Source organism: Haliaeetus leucocephalus, unplaced genomic scaffold (assembly GCF_000737465.1).
Source record: "Haliaeetus leucocephalus isolate CR32 unplaced genomic scaffold, Haliaeetus_leucocephalus-4.0 Scaffold886, whole genome shotgun sequence".
Lineage (NCBI taxonomy): Eukaryota > Metazoa > Chordata > Aves > Accipitriformes > Accipitridae > Haliaeetus > Haliaeetus leucocephalus.
Window position 1 is genome coordinate 55,232 of NW_010973322.1, and position 17,291 is coordinate 72,522.

The 17,291-nt window shown below is 41.7% G+C and overlaps 1 pseudogene; it reads right to left on the minus strand.

Moving 5' to 3' along the window:
- Nucleotides 1–8,737: 8,737 nt before the first annotated feature.
- LOC104841547 overlaps nt 8,738–17,291 on the minus strand; it is a 21,121-nt pseudogene continuing 12,567 nt past the window's right edge.

Genomic DNA, 17,291 nt, shown 5'->3' on the forward strand with positions numbered 1-17,291 from the left:
CATTTGTCTCCTGTCACTGGAGCCGGGCAGCTTCAGAATGTCAAACAGTTTCACCTCATGTAAATATCTGTATTTTATTTGAAATAAATAGGGTCAGGGTAGTTATCCTAGTACTGCCTTTTATCTTCTGCTGTTGAGGAATGGCAGGTAGCCAGCAAACCACTTGGGGGAATTCTGCACTCTCTCGTCTGTCTTCTGCCTGCAGGCACGTCATGATTTCTCTCCACCACTGTATTTGCTATAACACACTGTAAAAATTGATACCCTTTATACAAGGAGTCAGATGTTTTCAGCTTCACTTTGTATCTAGAAACCTAAGTGGAATTTTACCTTCTGCTGTCAGAGACCTCCAGTTCTTATTACACTAAAAATAAACAGGAGTAGCCTGGCTTCTACATACCCTTTAAGCCTAGCAGTATGTATTAACAGAGCTGCAGCCTTGTATGTTTTCTCCAGCAAGGATGAGGGCTCATAAGCACTGTGTGCTTCATAAACACAGCACCCAGGCGTGCCTCACCTCAAAAAATTTAACTTCTGTAATTTAGAAATTTAGGTTTCTAGGAGTTCAGCAATCCAGCTACAATTAAAACCCCGTTAAAAGCCCCAAGCTTACTTTCTCCTTACACTGCCTGGACAAATGTGAACACCTGAGAAGGACATTAACAGAAGCAAGCAGAAACAGGGGGGATTCTAGCCAGAACAGCTAACAAGGAAACACACTGCAGTGGAGACAACTGCAGGCCACAGAAACTGCACGTGTTCCACACAACCTTAAGTGTCTCAGAGGTGCATATGCTTAGGTGACCTGGTGAGAAACGGAGTCTTTAATGCTGGAGGGGGAAGAGGGAGGAGAGAGATATTCTCTAATGCAATGGTCATATGAATAAATCCTAGAGGCAAATGTTCCCAGGTATTCAGCATCCAGCACTTCATTTCAATACCCTAAGCATAGGCTTTGTGGTCATGTGGCCTCCCATCTACAGCAGGATTTTATCACTTGGAGCATAACAGCTGAGACTCCCTGTTAGTCTTGGAAACAGGACCTTGAGACCTTTCTAGCAAGCAATACACTTGCACATTTTCAGGGAGAGGTCTCAGTGCTTGTTCCTGAAGTTGCTAAATATGCTGGCCTTTATACAACAAAAAAACCCAAAACTTAAGTGCATAATTAAAGCTTGGTTCCGTAGTAATAGAGGAGCATCAGAAGGCAATTCAGCAATGGTCTTCTCTTCATGACCTTAAAAGCATCTGTGCACAACTGACCAAACCACCTAGAAACCTTTACCACTGTGGTAACATGGAAGGGGTTTTGTAAGTACCTGAGCGGTTCTATGCATCAAGCACAGGAGGACATGCAGATACCATCTTCAGAGCAAAAATGCCACAGACAACCTGTCAGACATGCAAGCATCTGCGGCATCAACGCAAAGAGCACACCACAAGAATGGCACCTCCTTTTACTGTCCACCATGACCTAAGGCCTGGCAGCCCGGCTTTCTACTACACTTGGAGAGGAGAAACAGTGAAGAAAAAATACATATGTATTACTCCAGAACTTCATGATCTCTTTAATGACCTAATCTTCCAATATAACAAAATTACCACTTAAAATTATACTGTACTTTTCTGTTCATGCCAGTATTTTAAGGAAGGACAAAACATGCTGTTGTCCAGTAAATTAACTTACCTTTTCATCTTTTTTTTTCTTAAGTGATATTAAGGCTTGTACTTCCCAAAACAGCATTAATAAGGTTCTAGCTGCCACCTCCTGGTCCCACAGCAAGAGCCACCCATCCCCATTTCACACATGAAGCAGACTGTGCAGTGTAACGTATGCACTTGATGCACCCACCAGATTCCCATGTCACACGTACAATGCAAAGGGTCAGGGTGCAACATGCAAAGAATAACCTAAAAGGCCAAATGTGCAAGACAGTATTTGGCTAGAAATCAGCCTCAGCTCAAATCTAACATAAATGTATTTTTAACATATATATCTCTCCTTATAACCCCTTGTAGGTGTATTTTATAAAATGATATTAATAAAACACAAGCTGAATGGAGCAGTTATTTGAAGTATAACATAGAGTTTATTTTATTGAACATGTGTACATACTTACATCTTATGTAAAGTTATAAATTATATGAGTAAAGGAGACAGTCCATAGCCATATATGATGAGCAAGTTTTTTTACAAATCTATTATATAATTGATAAACACAGTATTTAATGTATGAACAAATGAATGCTTATGATGTAGTTACAAAATAATCTGTTTAATAGATGTCTGTATAAACTTAAAAGGTAGTATTTAATAGCTATCCCATATAAAAAGAAGAAAAATACCTTTCTAAATTATCTAATAACCTATTTCTTAAAAGTCTGATATGCAAGGATATATTATTTTGCCCAATATTATTCTATTTAATATCCACCATGTAGATATTAACTGTGTTTCACCACATGTGTCTTTCATATAGTCAAATACAAATACCAAGGGATATCAACTGATGTCAATAATCTGCAACTGCACACAAATCATGACTACTGATTAGTAAAGCAATTATCATATTAAAAGAGTTCAACAGGGCTCAACATACTGTAAAATTAGAAATCAGTCAATACCACGGCCATTATATAGAACATCATTGATTGGATGTACTAAAAGCTAGCCTTGATGGCCATTGATCACGATGAACCCTGCTCTCAAAGGGATCTAGTACACTAATTGAGGAGCCATCGTTAAATGGAATAATGAATATAGGAGGAGGAGGGGAGAGGAGAAATGGCTACAAAGCTAAGGACCTTCCTGTCTGTACAACAACAACAAAAAAAAGCAAAGAGCCAGGAAGGCCTCTGTCTCTACTGTATGCCCACTAACTTCTAATCCTATTTTTCCAAAACGAAACGAACCTGTGAACCCCTTGCAGGTCATCTCCACAATCTGCACCACAGCTGGGGAACATGCTCAAAAGAGCCTGAGCAACAGGTAATTCACCTCAGCAGAAATATTTCCAAAAGCAAATCCCACAGAGAGGCTAGAAAGCCCAGAGGTGCCATCTGTAACACATCTGTGACCTGTCTCCATTGGCCTGCTTGAAATCAGGCCTCAAACTGAACACATAACCAAAATATGTTCCTTAGAGTGCCTTGAGGCTAAAACAAAACATCAGGCAAAGAGCTGCCCAAGCTGCTTTCCTCACTTTCATTCAGGGCAGGCTGCACAAGGAAGAGTTTGAGTAAAATGCTGGGTCATTGAACTCGGCACTAACTGCTCGTTGATCTTACTACAGCTCAAGGAAACGTGCTAGTAGAAGACAAGTTCAGAACATCTCCCTTATCTTCTGAAAATATATTTTCTTCTGAAAGTGTCCTCAGTCCCAGATCAGGAGCAAAGAGTATCAAGGTACGGAAGAAACTCATCACAGCAAATGCAAGTGTCATACTGCCTTCAGAAACGTCCCAGGCTTGCTGCCTCTACTGAATTTTAAAATACAAATAAAAGCTCAGGGCTTGGACCCATACTTGATTTTGAAGCAACTAAAGGACAGAAGTATTTCTGATTTTGGTTTGTCACAGGGAAGAGACAGCCTAGGGAAACCCCACACAACACAGGCTGCTGAAACTTAAATCAAACACAAGCTTTGCTGGTAAGTACGCCATGACTGATAATCAAAGATCCGGTGTTTGGGGTGTGCAGTTATTTCTACGTTTTCATGGTTTCCTAGAAATGTAGGAGAAATAACAGGTTCATTCATCGGAATTGAGGGCAACTCTGCCTTAAATGAAACGTTGAGGCAGCTGTGCAAGGAAGAGTTTGCTACCACTAACTAGACGCCACTAGATGGCATTCTTTGCACAGCTCTCAGTACATGGCTATACAATTACTGCAACACGTCTTAAAACAACAGCTAGTCCGGAAAAAAGAGGCGCCTCCCAAGAACGCAGAGCAGGTCAGCAGAAATCGGAGAGAGAAGAGCATTTTAGACATTCCCAAAGATAAGACACAGCTGTAGAAAAAGACATTTGGAGTCAAGAGAATAAAGGACTCTAGCTACATCAGTCTTAACATGCAGGTACATTACAGTGAAAGATTCTTAAATGTTTTAGCAAACTCCGATTCAGTTCTCACAGAGTGCAAGAGGTCACTATGTTGCTTATCACTACATCTTCTAATAATCTGTAACGTTCCTGTTGTGATAATTAACTCCTTTCTGATGTCTGTGCTATGCTTCTAATAGGTGGTAGGCACTTGGGCATCCCTTTATAAACATACAAATTGTGTGTGTGCATATATACACACACTCAGAGAGAAAAAGATATATATATTTATATATATAAAAAGAGACCTCAAAACTTTTGGTCCCATCTTGTATTGGAGTCAAATAAGTTCTTGGAGGCCCAGGAAATTTAGAGAACCTGTCTAAAAAAACTGGCTCAAAAACATTAAGGCAGTGACAGTCATCTACACAGAAATTCACCTTACCCTGCTTTAACACTGCATAGTTACAACCTGTTTCAGGTTACTTTACCCTTTTATAAATCATCTTTACAAGTTCTACTCCCAGCCAAGGAAAACTTAGGTAATAGTAATGCGAACATCCAAAAACATGCTTTCAGAGCACTCCTTCTCAAGCTCCAATTTTGGAAGCCTGCCTGAGGAAGGAGAGGCACATTAGACAGAGTGACCCAGTCTTTATGGGATTCTGAGAGCTGCCCTTACTTATTCAAGGCTTCAGGACTCTAACTACAGGGGACGTGGCTCCAGCCTTCAGCCCAGTGCAGAAGCAGGATAGTGCCCAAGTGGCTTAAGGTCCTCGACCACCCCAGGACCCATGCTGTGCACAAAGCTTCTGCACTGCACCTTGGACATGCTGTGTGAGTTTTATTAAGGACCTAAAGGTGGAATTTATTAAATATATCTGGTTTTCCATCCACACAGCTGACCAAACAGTGATGTCTTCAAGTTAGCATAAGCAGCTGTTTTGCCTCTCTGTTTCTGACTCACCCACATAGCAAGAGGGCCTGATGTTATTCCCTCATTCCAACATACACTTATTTTCAACTCATGGCCCACTGCCTTAGGTATCGCAGAAGTTCAGGATGAATGCACCTAGGACTGCTTTGGTTTGCTTCAGTTTCATCAATATGACACAGTAGTGCCACAGCAACAGTTAGCATCAACTTAGATGCTTCATACATAGGTATTAGCCAGCAGCGCCAAATTACAAAGCAAGGCTATGATTTACAATGTAGGTCTTCCTGATGCTGATTAGCTGTACCAGAAGGCCCTCATACTTTATTTGGAGAAGAGGCCACCCAGTCAATTAAAAGTGCAAGGCTCGTTGGGTAAGGAGCTGAAGGGCAAATACATTAAATGGTAAACAATAGAGGAAGTTTGTGCTCTTGAGGAAGACAGAGCTGCAGGCTTCTCCAAGATGATGATTTATCTTGTCTGTGTAGCTTGCACAGCTAGCAAGTAAGAAAAATAGAAAAAGAAAAAGCATTACTTACACTGACAGGTATATTTTTTTTAAGTTTTTGTTTGTTTTTTTGTTGGAGTTGTTTTTTGGTTTGTTTTTTTTGAGTGCCTGGTCCACTGAAATATTACTTCTTTTCCATCTAAGCCCACCTATTGGCACAAGCTAGCACAAGACTGTGCTGCATTTGATCCTGCAAAGGTATGGAATGAAAAAGGAGCTCAAACAGTTTAGAAGCCTGGTTCCTGCAAGACCAGTGGAAGATAAGCAAAGAGGAAGAGTAACACAAGTGTGAGTTCTTTGATTGTGAAAAATAAGCTGTAGTTTACGAGCTTCCCACTCACATGTTATCATGAGAATGTGTTCTTTTTACTGTTACCATGCCCTCCTGCTGGAGGAGGAAGACACACGTATCTGTGGTGTCCTTTTGGAAAACAATAAATTTTTCCACAACCTCAGCACTCTAAGGGCAATATGCAATTTCAGTTAAAAGCAATTGCCAAGGCCACTGCTGATAAATGCAAACAAAATACAGAATATCAAGGGAAAGGGGGAGATGGAAGGTAGGTAAAGAAAGCGCCACCAAAAACCAGAAACATTTCTTCAAAGCAGAGCAAGACAAAGTAGTCTCTATTTCAAGTCAGGTTGGCATTTTTACCAGCAGCTAACAAAGCACACCTCACTCTAGTCATTGACAAGTTTGTGGGTTCATCATTTGCTTTAAATTTCCCTATTCCATACATGTAACTAGTTACTTCACAGTTTTTAGCTTTTGTCAAAACAGCCAAAAAATGGCAGATAAAATATAGACAGCCATTCCCCCCACAGCTCAACAGGTGACATGTAATACTCATACATTCAGAGGTCTGAGCTATATACTTTTACAAGACTTGGAGTCATAACCATAATGAGGATCATGCATCCAAGGGCTCTTCTCTTGGTGAGCTGGGGAACTGTTGCAGGACAGGAAAAAAGTCATATCATCTCCTAATCTCTTACAGAAGCAGAGCCCAAATGAGAAAATTTCTGTTCCAACAGTTCTTCATCTTCCCATCTTTTCCTGTCTCTGGCCCTTCTCCTTGCCTGTTCTGTCTCCCCTTTTACCACTGAGCAGGAAGAAGGTACACAGTAGTGTGGGAAGGATGCTTCCAACACTTGTCTTAACCCCTTGCATACAACTGCAGTCTCCATTAGCAACTCTCAGACATCAGTCACACAGAAAGAAAAACTCCCAATTTTAAACTCTGGCACACTGAAGAGATTTAACAGTTATCAGGATAGTCTGTCACATTTCTTCAGATTTTTATACTGAGAAACTACATCAACAGCTTCAACAGACATGGAAGTACAGCTTACAACAGTCAGGAGCAAGCAGACCTCTTTCACAACAGGAGAGCCTGAAGCAATTTTCCTCTGTAGACATACTGCTAGCACTCTCCCTACCTGGGTGGCTAATAGCTTTTTAAAAGGGCAGTTTCTCCTACTGCTTACCTATGACACCAAAATTTAGACTGACTGATCCACCAAGAGAATTCACATACCTGTAGCAACTAAACCAAGGGATGATACACCAGGCCAGGCCACAGAAGAGGAGAGCTCAGTTCTATGCTACTTCTGTGCCATGCAGCCTCAGGGCAGTTATCACTTCTGTTAGCCCTTCCCCTGAATATTAGTTTTCTAGACTTTCCAGACTAGGCAGTGTTATATCTGCGCACATGTCTTTCTGCACGGTGTATCTGTGCTCACCGCGACAGGTCCTCCATCTCTGCTGAGAACTCAGTCAACGAGCTGCTGTCATGTTGTAGTGGTTTAAACCTAGCCAGTAACAAAGCACCATGCAGCCGCTCGCTCACTCCTCATCCCTGGCCACAGTGGGATGAGGAGAAAATATAAAGGCAGGCTCGTGGGTCAAGATAAGGACTGCGAGGGATCACTCACCACTTATGGTCACGGGCAAGAGACAGGCTCAACTTGGGGAAGAAACAAAATCAATTTAATTTACTAAAAATCAAAACAAAGCAAGGATATTAGGAAGTAAAAACCAAACTTTAAAACACCTTCCCCCCACCCCTCCCTCCTTCCCAGGCTCAACTCCACTCCCGATTTTTCTCTACCTCCTCTCCCCCCCGGCAGCACAGGGGAACAGGGGATGAGGGTTGGGGTCAGCTCCCCACACCTTGTCTCTGCCGCTCCTTCCTCCTCAGGGGGAGGACTCCTCACTCATCCCCTGCTCCAGTGTGGGGTCCCTCCCACAGGAGACAGTCCCTCACGAACTTCTCCAGCATGGGTCCTTTCCGTGGGCTGCAGTTCTTCACAAACTTCCCTGGCATGGGTCCCTTCCACGGGCCGAGCTTCAGGCACAGACTGCTCCAGCGTGGGCTTTCCCATGGAGTCACGGCCATCTTCATGGGCATCCACCTGCTCTGGCATGGGGTCCTCCATGGGCTGCAGGTGGGCATCTGCTCCATCGTTCACCTCCATGGGCTGGGGAGGCACAGCCTGACATCTCACCACGGGCTGCAGGGGCATCCACCTCCTCAGGCGCACCTCCTCCCCCCCCACTTCTTCACTGACCTTGGTATCTGCATAAGTGTTCCTCACATTCCAACCCTGCTACTCACTGCAGATTCCCCTTCTTAAATCTGTTCTCCCAGAGACGCTACCACTGTCACTGATGGACTCAGCCTGGGCCAGAGGCGGGTCCGACTTGGAGCTGGGGAAGCTTCTAGCAGCTTCTCACAGGAGCCACCCCTGCAGTCCCCTCCCCCGCTACCACCACCCCCCCAGCCCAAAACACATGTAAACCTTGTTAACTGTCCTAACAGACTCATCTGTCTTAAAGCAACTTGGGCAAAATAACAACTATTTGTGTGTGCTTCATTAGTGACATTCAGATCATTAAAGAAGCCAGATTCTTCCATGTGCAAGCTACTTAACACGACCGCAAATATTTTATACAAAGAAATACTATAAGTGACAGAAATATTGCCATCTTAGATTCTTTAAGTGTACTTGCTCTATTTATTTTTGGAGGGTGGGCTTGTCAAGAGGGCAAATCAGTAGCCTTCACATCAAGTGGTAACACAAGCAGGTGGCTATCCAGAAATAATTGCAACAGAGGATAACAGAGGTCATGTCATAGGTTTTCTTTAATTTGTGTAATGCATTCAAACAGACACAGGAAGGGATATAGCAAAATCAGAAGACACAACATAATTTAAAAATACGATATGTTTTTCTATGACATTGTCCTTGGCTGTAACTAATTTATCCCAGCATCACATGCTCAGGCATCAGGGATGTGGTGCCCTTGACACTGTTCTGCTGTTTGTCAGTGGGACCCTGGAAAACTTCCTATGTTGCCGTCCTTGGTCTTCTGACATGGAGAGGAAAGTCAGCAACTGCCGCTTTCCCTCTGACATCCAACACTTCCTCTCCAACTTGCAATTTGGAAAATGTATTTTGGTGAACTGCTTAATGTCTGCTGACATCAGATCTATCTCTACAGCAACACAGTGACTGTGGCTCACAGGAAAACTGCTAGTCCAAGTCATTGACAGAGGCTAGGAGTACAGAATTGTCTTATTATGAGTTAAGAAGTTACCATTTAAGTCCTCAGGGTAACTCAAAGATTTAAAAAACCAGTGCTTTAATGAGCCTAAGTATTTTTATTGCAGATTCTTCTCACTTAACATCAGAGAGAATTTTACTAGCATATTGTAAATCTTCCTATTTATAAAATTATGTCCTTATTTAATAAAAAATACTATCTCTTTATAGTTTCCCTGCTGTGTCATATGCAAAATATCTTACAGGGACAGAAGGAAAATATGTTGGGTTTAGTATAAAAAATAGCCCATTTTCTGGTGGAGATACATCATGGAAAAATGAGATAAAATAAATACCATTTAACAAACATTTCCATTTCCCACAGTTCCACTTTCTATTACTATCTGGCAATATTTATTCTGTTGCTCTTCCTTGAAAGACTCTTTGATCTTTTTCCTTTTCAGTCCCCCATCCCTGAAAGATACAGAAGAGAAACAGCGTTGAGCTCACTTCAGGGTCAAGGGAGAAAAACATTACAATATTTAGACTACATAGTCAAAGTAGTTTTCACCCTAAATGCTGGCTTTTGCAATACAATGCTAAATGATCTGTACTGCCAAGACTTACCACACAACACAAGTAATGCCTTTCCTTTAATCCAGCATTTAACAGGCAAATAATTTATTTTCACCAAATAATACCTGCTGGCTAGATCCACCTGTCAGCTCCATTTCTCTTTTTATACTATATTAGTCTATTTATTCTAGTAGAACTGTCCAAGGAATAAAGTAGTATTTTCTGACTCAGAGTCAGTAAGGGTGATGGACTACAACCCAAGCAAAGCAGATCTGGAGGAAGTTTTAAAAGATTCCAGGTTAATGTCTCAGAATACAGAACACCTAAACATGCTTTAAACTCAACCTCAGAGGTGCTGCTTCTCACCAAGGAAGCACAGACATTCCTCCCCAAGCAGCAATGACAGCCTTGACTCTGTTGGCAAAGTGAACAGCATCTTCCTCTTCCTGAAAAAAATATATGAATGATTTGCTTTAGAACTTAAACATTTTCTCCATGTCTCACTTAAAGACGTACTTTTTGTCAGACAGCAGGCACTTGGGTTTATGCCAGGCCTACAAGCCAAATGTGACCTGCAGGGCAGTTCCTGCTGGTCCTGGGGAATGCTGCCCCATTTGCCACCATTCAGTGCCAAAAAGAACTATGTGGGAGGCTCTGTGGTTTCTGGGGCAATCTCAGACAACATGCAGCATGAGGCCACAGGTCTGGCCAGAGCAGGGGATGCATCTGCTCCCAGTACTTCAGTATCAGTCTGAGGCTGGGAACACACTGACAGGATCACCTTGGAGGAGATGGGGTCCCTTGAGCAGGATTGGGGCCTGGTGTATTTAGGATCAGTGAATTATTGTGAGTTCAAAGAAGACTGCCTGAACTGCAGAGGACTAAAGATACACACACTACAGCAGCTTCCCTGCCAAGACTAGAGCTGAGCAAAGACTGGGGTAGGCAGTACCAAACTGGGGCATTGCTGGAGCAAAGGCCTCAACTACTTTGCCAGCGTCAGGTCAGTATCCAGGGGCAGTGGGCTGAAAGGCTGTGCCAAGTTGTGGGGTAAAGCTGCTGGGCACAGGATTAGCTGGATATTTTGCAGGGCTGAGAAAGGAGGTGGGTGGAAGCTGTGCAGATGGAGGTAAAGGGGGGACACAGAAGGCAGAAGCACCCCAGTATGGAGTGAAGAGAAGGACTAAATCTATATATCCCTTCTGGAGTAAAAAATGGAGGTCGGTGCCAGGCTGAGAGGCAGGAATCCTGCAGCATAAAACCGCATTTTAACATCTCTTCTAGTCTCCGGGACCAGAGGAAAGCAAGGCAGCTGCACCCAAGTAAAGAAGCTGTTTGGGAATGACAGGGAACATGGTGCAGAAATGTCTGAACCTCTGCAAGTGTAGTTCTTACTTGAAGATAACTAACCCACATAAATCCATGCTCAATTAATTTTGAGGTTACAGTATTGCTTTCTGGCCTTTGTCCATTAAGTTGTCAATAAAGATTCACAAACGTAATGGCAACACGCCGTGCGCAGTAACACAGACTTCCTCCCAGACAATGTTTTATGAGCATTTGCAAAACATGAAAGCGCAAATACCTCTTTGACCATTGGTGGCAGGTACCACACATTATAGACAATAGCCCAGCTGGTCATCATGTTAAAATTTAGGTCATCATGGAATATTTTGTGCTGTTCCAGAAAACATCTTCAAAGCAGGGGTCATACTGGAAGACAAGGAGAATAAGTGAAAGGGCATGATCTGCTACTTTAGTTTAAATCACGTAAGCTGCTCTTTTTTTGGCCACAAAGTCACAGTTCAACTTGTTAAATCAGGGTCAAATCTAATCACACCTCCTAAAAGCAGCAGTAAATTCAGAGTAAAGCTCCACATTTCAACATTTATTAGAAGTTTATAACAGTTAACCTTTACAATCAATGCAGGACCCCAAACTGTGACATCTCTACTATAATCAGATAGATCTACTCAAAATGTAAAGACTTGTCATCTACGGATGTGCTGACTACAAAGGTTTCCTTGAAAACGCTCACACCAGTTTTAACTTCCGTAAGATCAGGCAACATTATAGTTCCAGAAAAAGTAACTAACATATCTAGAGCTAGGGTGACTTGGCGAAAGCTACTCAGAAAGCTTTGGCAGTGCCAAGAAAAGTGCCTTTATCCCCAGAGCACACAGGAGCCAGGATCCCTAGGACAGAAAGAGCAGGCAGGACTGAACACACAGCATAGCAATTGCGAACTGTGCTTTTCAGGTTGCTCCTAACCAGTTGTAAAGACACTCAGTGAAACACTGCCCATACTGTACTGAACTGCAAGACAGTGTGCACCACAAAAAGATTCCATTTTCTCAGGGCTTATTCAGTACCTTATTCACACAGAACAAACCTCTTTTTAAGGTTTACACATGAATAGCTTCTCTGACATGAGAAGCTTCTGGAAATAATCCTTCCACATTTGGAAAACTGCAGATACATTACCTTGATTGCTACTGGACGGATGGTCCCTCCTACCTCAAAGCTTCCCTTCTCAAACATCATTACTGATGTGTTGTTTATTCAGGTACCCGGCCAGAATTAAAACAGATGAAGAGTTTAATCCACTCTAAGAAAAGTTTCACCAAATGGATCCTAAACTGTCTTAAGGAGACTTAAGCTGCTAAGGGAGAAAGTAAGCTATAGTTCTGAAGCAATCCCAGAGCCTGTTCTCTCTTCCATTATGCTATATGCTAAAGCAAACAGACTGTCATAAAACTGTTGTAAAATATTAGAATCTGACTTTTAATATCTCACAAGAGCTAATTAATTCTACAGAGTAAAAACAAACACCTCACTTGTAAAGACTGGGTATAATAAACTGCACTCAGTGGCAAGAAGTGAGAAGAGCAATAAAATCAATATAGTTGTTTCCTACCTTCCAGGAAAATTAAAATGGGTAATTTGCAATGTTCTTATCTGCAATGTGTTCTCTAATTCTGTGGAGAGAAAATAAAACTTCAGTGTATACTTCACTTTCATAGAAGACTCATATTTGTATTCGGCCAAGAATCTAAACATCCATTACCTCTTACATAGGACAAGAAAAGCACTTGCCCAATTGCCCTTTGCCAGTCAGTAGCCTCAGCCAGGATATGTGCTAGTTTCAGGCCTTCATCTCAGAGGTTATCTCTTGCTAATTGCAAAAGTAGGTTTTCTACAAATCAGTATACAGTTTTATTTCACCATATTAACCCAATTAACACAAAGCCAGAGAACAGTGGTACTTGAATCATGTAAAAATCACTTCCCATTTATCTTTGGCAGGTTCCAGCTATGAACACAGTCAAACTTTTGACTGAAGTATCTTCCATATTTCAAGTTTTCATGCCTTCTAGGTTCATAATATCATTTTTATATGTATCTAATGATTCTCCACACCTAGTTAAGAGATAGGCCACTATTTTATTACATTTGCTGTATCACTTAAAAACAAATGTATTACCACTAAGCAGATTACTGACACACAAAATCTGTTGTTTCATGAGACACTTGTCTTTCCTATGATTCAAGAGCATGCAGTTCCTCTCCAGTCTGCATTAAAGAACAAAAACAAAACATCAGATATCAAAAAAAGGAGAGAATGATCCAGCATGGGGGGACCTTCTCCATTTTTCTAAGGACAAACTGTCATAGACACTTACTTAATGTTAGCTGCATTGCACCCTATTTCATGAAGATTTAGGATGACTAAGAACAGTCTCTGTAAACACCTGAGAATATAAGAACTGCCATACTGAGTCAATCCTGTTCATGTCCCTAAAGTCCAACATGCTGCCTCTGCCAGGAATCAATACTGCAGGCCTGGAGAGCACTATAGGCATTAAGCAAACAGGACACTTCTCCAGGACGCTCTTTCAGCTTCTAGCAGCTAGGTGGTACCTTGGTAATTTATTTTTTTTTCCCTACTATCAGCGTCCCTTTATCCTGCACTCACAACAGATATAACCAGCTTTGATGCTTGGTGCCGATGAAAACTGTACCAGCGGAAGGCATGATCTGGGAAGCAGATGTGCTGACAGAACTCCGATTTCTGTCCTGACATCCCTGAATCATCAGCCTCAAAACTGAATGAACAGGCTCCTGCCTGTGGCAGGCAGGGTCATTGTGGCAATGCGGAAGTTCCCAGAGGTTACAGGGCAAATGATCAAAAGTTCAGTAGATGATTGCTACACCCTGCACCTTCATTGATGGAGCAGTTCCAAACCTTACACTGACGACAACCTACAGCTGCCCACCAGAGATGCAGAGTGAGAACAGTCTCAACCCACACTTGGACCTCACAATTACTAGACCTGAAGGACAATTAAGCAAACACCTCACTACCTTACTTTTTCCTTACCAGATGACGGTCTTTCATTTCTGAGCATTCAAAAAAAACATGCTGACTGGTTTGCATGCAAGATTTTTGAATAAGCCCCAAAAGCCTTCCGTGTGCTTGGCCAACCTGCAAGCCCAAAAGAAACTGGTTACTATGTAAATAGACACCCACACTTAAATGATAACATTCTTGTCCTGGTTACAGCTGGGATAGAGTTAACTGTCTTCCTAGTAGCTGGTACAGTGCTATGTTTTGAGTTCAGTATGTGAAGAATGTTGGTAACACTGATGTTTTCAGTTGTTGCTCAGTAGTGTTTAGACTAAAGTCAAGGATTTTTCAGTTTCTCCTGCCCAGCCAGCGAGAAAGCTGGAGGGGCACAAGAAGTTGGCACAGGACACAGCCAGGGCACCTGACCCAAACTGGCCAACAGGGTATTCCATACCATGTGACGTTCCATCTAGTTTAGGAACTGGGGAGTGGGGGTGGGGAATCGCTGCTCGGGGACTAGCTGGGTGTTGGTCGGCGGGTGGTGAGCAATTGCACGGTGCATCATTTGTACGTTCCAATCCTTTTATTATTGCTGTTGTCATTTTATTAGTGTTATCATTATTAGTTTCTTCTTTTCTGTTCTATTAAACCATTCTTATCTCAACCCACGGGTTTTGCTTCTTTTCCCGATTTTCTCCCCCATCCCACTGGGTGGGGGGGTAGTGAGTGAGCGGCTGCGTGGTGCATAGTTGCTGGCTGGGGGTAAACCACAACAATTCTGAACACAGACACATCTGGTTTTAAGCTCATTCACAAATGATACCAATCCTCTTGATCAAAAGTGTGCACACACCTGCCTGTGTCTATTATTCTGCAGTCCTAAACACGAGTTTGAATGCTATCAAATCCCACTTTTTCTACCAGTAAGTTTATCCTCTTACCCAACACTACATCTATGGGCATCTCAACATTACCAATATTTACCAACTCTCTTGTTCATACCAAGGAATAGCATCCATCACTGGCCAGGATTAGAACATCTAATGGAGATGCGTGGTTGGCTACACAGATGCTTCCTTCCTGCGGTCTGTTTTCCCTGCAGTGACAACCATAAAGGTAATTACTTAATGTTTATTCTCCAGACTACAGGCCCCAACAGGTCACCCATCCAGTGAGCATACATCCACGACTGAGACTTTCAGTGACAAAAGCATTTCAGGCACACAGCTCATCTGCAGATCCGCAGAAAGTAGAACACCACAAAACATTTTAAAATACTAATATTACTATGATACAAGTTAAAACTTCTCGCAGTATATTACAGCAGGTAAGTCATCTTTCCTCATACTTTCAAGAGTCCCTTCACATTTCAGTAGTTTTGGCATTTCACCAAAACCAATTTCCTTCCAGCTGAGAATACTAGTCTTCACTGGAGTAGGCATTTTAGCTGCAGACATTACCATTCATAGAGGTATATATCAAAGACTACTTGGACACTAAAACTCTAAAAGCAAAGACACTACAGCATGATTTTGCTTGTTTTCTAAAGCACACACACACACACAAAAATTCAGAAACCTCCATTACATAAATCTCCACCAGTAAGCAAGCAAGATATTACAAAAACTTACTGAAATACCGTCCATAACTTACTTTAGGAGAGATTGTGAAGAACTAGTTACCAAACAAATTGGCTAATAGAACAGTTGAACATTTTATGGTGATGTTCTTGCGTATGATTATCACATGTCCATGGCAAACATTGAGAAAAATATCTAAATGTATATTTAATCAAGAACACAGTACTACTCCACCTTCACATACACTGCCAATACACAACAGAAAACACAGTAGGGCATGCCAACATCTTGACGGAGTCTAGATGATCTAAACAGCCTCTTGGATCAAATTGCACCATCATAGTCTCTGTGCCATAATGGAATAAGAATCTCGCTCTGAAACTTGAGACACTGAATACTGTAAGAAATCAACACCAAACCAATGAGAGCAGGGTAGCACCACTCACCTGTTGTGGAAATGAACAAGACCACACAGACATCGGACACCTAATGTGGCACATATCATCTGAACCTGGTTGCTCAGCCAGCATTTAACTCTAAAATAAATGGAGCCATAGATACATTTCCAGTTCTGTGTAGTCACTCATAGAACAATGTAATATCAACTCTTGACATTACTCCCAATAGCTGTTATTACAAAGACCATACTAAGAAGATTCAGTTGCACTAACAATGCCATGCAGGAGGAGCTTATCGGGTATCAAAGATATTCTTGGTGCATTCTTCTGCTGTACCCTATTCTAAACCACCAGATTCCAAGCAGAGAAGGTAATAGTCAGGGTTTTGTTTTATCGATTTTCTCTGGAAGCAGCTGCTATTGACTCATTCATTAATATTAATTAAATATAATTTTTTTTGCTGGTGAATCATGTTTGAGGCTTTTTTGCACTGACAGGACATAACCATCTCAGTATTAATACGGAATTGCTCAGGACACATGATTTACTTGGCCTATTTTGACTCAAGTAGAGCACACTCTTTATTTTCCACTCTAAGACATGCTTCCATCAGTATCTATCATCTGGCTTACCTTGCATGTCCACTTTCAGATGCCATTGCCATACTCTCTCATAGTGCTCTATGAGTTTACAGTAGAGAAAAAAAAAAAACACTCCCTGATAGTTCACATTAATCCTCCAGACTCGAGCAGATTTATATTCCAACCTACTAATTCAAATCCTTAAAGAAATAAAAAGGAAATGAAAGAGCCTTCAGCAAACTCCTACCTGTCATTTGGAAACTGTTCTACTACGGTAGTGGCCAAGACCAGCAAGAGGATCCTGAAAACAGCCAAGCAGACACTACAAAGTAAAATAATCTTAATTAAATGCTAAAAAGCAAAACTGGAAGAGCAAGCAAGAAAATCTTTCATTTAACCCTTTGATCCATTTCACAATGCTTCCCTCTACAATTAATAGCATCTAATTAGCAATACAAACCAGTTAAGGCCAACAGAATAATATGAGGATGTTTTTAATCAATCCTGCACTGAGTACAAAACCTTGTGCTGCCTGGAGCCTATCTTCCAAAAAGCACCACGCCTTGATCTGAAGCTATCACATGGTAAAGAAGCCACCGTGTTCAAAGAGGATGGCAAGTAGTGGCTAGGGTTCTTCAATGCAGGTTAGATTTCTCAGTGCCAAAAGGGACCCATCATTTAATTTTTAAAAATGTATCCAGAAATTTCAGTATGTATTTCCACCCCAAGCAGTAAGCTACTATATAACCATGAGAATTAAACATCATTAGTTACTAATG